Raw genomic sequence first — 4,423 nt, 5'->3', positions numbered from 1 at the left:
AAATTTCGAACTCAAGGGGCATATTCTTGCATTGCTTAAAGATATCCCTCCCTTTGGGAAGGACCACGAAGATGCCTTCAAGCATATCGATTAAGTCTTGGACATTGCTAACTACTTCAATGTCCTAGATGTTAATAGAGATGCGGTTTTGCTAAGGATGCTTTTAGTAACGCTTACTGGAGATGCAAAAGTTTGGTTGAAATCACTCGCACCTGGAGCTATTCGAACATGGGAAAATCCTAAAGAGGCATTTATTGAGCAATTTAGTCCTCTTTAAAAGATCTCAAAGCTAAAGAAGAAAATTGCTAACTTCCAACAAGAATTTCGAGAATCCTTATATGAAGCTTGGGAGAGATATAAGGGCCTTATAAGAAATTGTCCTCAACATGACTTGAACATGCCACAAGAAGTCTCTATTTTCTATGATGGGGTGAACGTTACAACAAGGAAATTACTACATTCTCAAGGGCCAATGCCGAAGAAGAATCTGGCTACGATTAAAGAACTAATTGAAGATTTCGCGAAAGATTCTAGAAAATATCATAACCCATGAGAGGACGATACAAGAGGTAAAGGAGATGGAGGGAACGAGAATTTGGCGTCAATCATGGCTAAACTAGAGAATATGGATCGACGAATGACGAAATTGAATCAATCTATACATGCCATACGAGTTGGGTGTGAAAATTGCAATGGACCACACTTAACCAAAGATTGTGATTTGGATGAATACGGAAATAGAAAAGCGTAAGTGTGTCACCCAAGTGGTGATAAATATGATGAAGATTGGAGAACTCAAAGAAAAATAGTTGCCCTATGAAGAATACAAGAAACAAAAAGAAGACAAATATAGGCAAACCAGATGAGGTTACTACCAAAAAGAACAACCACCACCCGAGAAAAAGATGAAATTTGAGTCAATGCTTAATAGGTTTATGAAAGCCTCTGAAAAAATACACAATTCTACTGATGTTGCCATGAAAAACAACCAAGTTTCCATCAAAAATATCGAGACTCAACTCGGGCAATTGACTACACTTGTTAACGAAAGGTTACCACCCAAGAATCCCGATCCAAAACTGCAACCACCTGTAATGGCCATAACCACTTAAAAAGAACTTCATTCAGAGCTTATTGTGATCCATGATGAGGTCTTGAAGCAACCTAATCCACATCCAAAAAGAATGAAGATCGAAGAAAAAGATAGGGCTGATGCCCCGTTCTCACGATGTGAGGATCAAATGCTCACGTCGTGGGCTCAGTCTGAACAGAAAAGTTCATCTTCTGTTAAACCTTACCAACCTCCATTACCTTTTCCTTCTCAAGCAAGGGCACTTCCATTAGAGCAAGAGAATAAGATATTTATCAATCAAGTCAAGGGTATTCCAATTAATACCCCATTTATTGATCTGTTAGCAAAAATGCCCGAATATGCGAAATTTCTTCAAGATCTTCTTGACACTCGCCAACAACTAAAGAAGACTTCGAAGGTGGTTCTTAATGAATAATGTTTAGAAGTAATCTTGGAAAGAATACCCACACATATGGGAGATCCAGGACGCCTTACACTACCTTGTGAATTTGGCAATTCCATGAGAACATTTTTCTTAGCTGATTCTGCAGCTAGCATGAATTTGATGCCTTATTCATTTTATTAAAAGCTTGATCTTCCAGAATTGAAGACAACAAGAATGGAGATCCACATGGCAAATCGATCGGTAACATATCCTCGAGGCATAGTTGAAGAATTATTGGTAAAAATTGGAAAATTTGTTTTTCCAACTGACTTTGTAGTCATAGACGTGAAAGAGGATGAAGATGTACCTATTATCCTTGGACTAACATTACTTAACACCGCAAGATCCTTGGTGGATGTTCATGAATCAAAACTTACTTCGAGAGTGGGAAAAGAAGAGATGACGTTCGGAGTTGAAGAAGGATTCGATAAGTCTAAGAATCAAGATGAAGTGTTCTTCATGGATGACGAAAATAAGCTTGAAGAATTAGAGAAATTGATGGAAGAGGAGGTCCAAACTAGAGAAAAGCCAAAAGAATAAGTTAAGTTCACTAAGCCAAGGGCCTCAGTCCCAATGGACTTTGAAGTCTTTGCGTATAGTACATCCAAAATTCAAGATAAAGAGGTTTGTGAAAGCGAGGAGATAATTTCAAGTGATGAAGAGGATGATCAAGAAGGCAAGGAAGTAAGGCTTGAGGAAATGGAGTTACATGAAAAAGGACCAGCTAAAAATCAAATGAAGAGTGTTGAATTTATGGGCATAATCACAGGATCAATTCAACATAAAGTTGATAAATCTTAAAAATAATGAATAACACTTACTTGGAGAAGGTGATATCCCGTTGATCTTGAAGATGACGATTCCACGATTCTATTCACTTCCCGTAATGGTGTCTTATTGAATCTGATGGATGGATAACACATATGTGATTATGATGTTTATATAGTGAGAAATAATTTATGTTTAGAGGAGACGAATCAATTCATATTCCCCTCATAAGTTTCTCTCATAATTATGTGCTTAATTTATCAATTATACTTTATGGGTAAGTTATAGAACCAAATAGATATAGTCCCTTAAATTATAGAAAACATGTTATATCCATAATACTAGATGTACTTAAGTCTAGGGACCCGTTATATCATTATGAAAAATGGTATGGTACATAATAAAATTGTACCTAACTGATAAAAACATGACAAAATAGTCTGATGGCCACATAAACGGTTATTTTCCAACATTCTCCCACTCGGCCGAATGATTATTTGTATGTATGTGTTTATTATTTATTTGGCCAAGTTAAGCTCATATTGTTTCATATTAAACTAAAATCAGAAAAGTACAACCTAACGTTTCGTTTTTAGACACGGGACCCCCACCGATCATACGTTAGTGCTTCATATGGAACATACGATTAGTTTAAGCCATATGACGTTAGATTTAAGTGGTAATGCCGTTAATTTGTCTATATAAAATATAAATGTGCACGGGTTATTAATATAGACAAATTGCATATTATGGAGGAATAATAATCAAGTACTTGAATAATTCAAATTAAAATTATAAGTTCCATTAACGCACTACGCTAGAATTATATTATAAAAGGTCTACCCTTAAACCCATACTATCGACATTCTTAAGTGTTTTGGGTGGTAGACCTCTCGTTATCAGACCCGTTAGCATGTTATAAGTGTCGATGTGCTCAATACAAACATCATTATCCTCCATTTGCTCTCATACAAACAAGTATTTTCTATCGAGGTAAAGCCCCTCTCCACTTTAATTATTGCTAGTGGAAAAGCTTATAGGGAAAGATTATAGCAATAAAGTTTCTTTTAACAGCCTTAAAATGGAATTTACAGTCATGAGTCTTGTAATTAAATTTTCCAACAAAATTACATGGCTAATTGTATTATATACGACAACATATGTTGCCATCATTGTTGATGTAGTCGTCAAATTTTGATTAGGACTCTTCCATAATATTGGCCACCTGATAAGATAAGTATGTATCCAAATAATGACTCTTTAACTTTGCATTTTGCAAAGTCAGAGTCTGAGAACATATCACTTCTAAGTTATAACTCCTTTTATAAATGAGTTTGTAACTATTAGTCCCATGAAATATTGCAAAAACTTTCTTGGTAGTTGTTTAGTGATCTATATCGTGATTTAATAACGATATAGGATACTAGCAACATAATCGATTTTGAACTAGTACAAAATCAAGCATACATAAATCTTCCAACTACTAAATCATAATCTATTGACTTCACTTGATCTCATTCTACCTTTGTAAACCGAAAACGCCTACCCTAACTACAAGATAAACTGAAGGGAAGCGTTGTTGCATGTTATAACGACTTACACACTAAATATATCCCTTTTAGGTAAACTCTAAATTCGTTTATATTCTATCTCGATGTATCATTATGCCTATAATATACAAGGGTTCGGTGAGATATTTCATATCAAGGAGACGTGATATCAAGTTCTTTAATTCATGCGACATATCAATGTGGTTACTCGCTAAAAGGACGTCATCTACATATTATACAAGCATGATACAGTTCCTCCCACTTATCTTGAGGTATATAAATTGATCTACCTGGTTATTTATCAATTCGTTAGCATTCTATTGAACTTTAGATACCATTGACAGGAAGCATGATTTAGCCTATTCTTAAGAAAACAAGTTGACGTGTATTTGATGTAGCTCTAAAACAAAGTGAGCTACAAGGGCCATTATGATACTAAAGAAGTCATTGAGAGAAACGGATGAGAACGTTTCTTGGTAATAATTACCCTCCCTTTTTTGAATACCCTTTTAACATCCACTCGAGCTTTATGTTGTTTGATGTTAATCAGTGGGGTTTAGTTAGGTCTTAAACACTTACTTGCATCCT

The 4,423-nt window shown here is 35.3% G+C and overlaps 1 non-coding gene across 1 annotated transcript; it reads right to left on the bottom strand.

The window, feature by feature from the left end:
* Positions 1-286: 286 nt before the first annotated feature.
* LOC145127965 (small nucleolar RNA R71) lies at positions 287-393 on the bottom strand. Its single transcript, XR_013716568.1, has one exon. It is a non-coding gene; the product is annotated as a small nucleolar RNA R71 (small nucleolar RNA).
* Positions 394-4,423: the final 4,030 nt, after the last annotated feature.

The sequence above is a fragment of the Lactuca virosa genome, chromosome 7 (assembly GCF_052849685.1).
Source record: "Lactuca virosa cultivar CGN04683 chromosome 7, Lactuca_virosa_CGN04683_v6, whole genome shotgun sequence".
NCBI classification, from domain to species: domain Eukaryota; kingdom Viridiplantae; phylum Streptophyta; class Magnoliopsida; order Asterales; family Asteraceae; genus Lactuca; species Lactuca virosa.
Note: the sequence above shows the minus strand (reverse complement) of the source record. Positions and strands in the feature narration are given on the sequence as shown.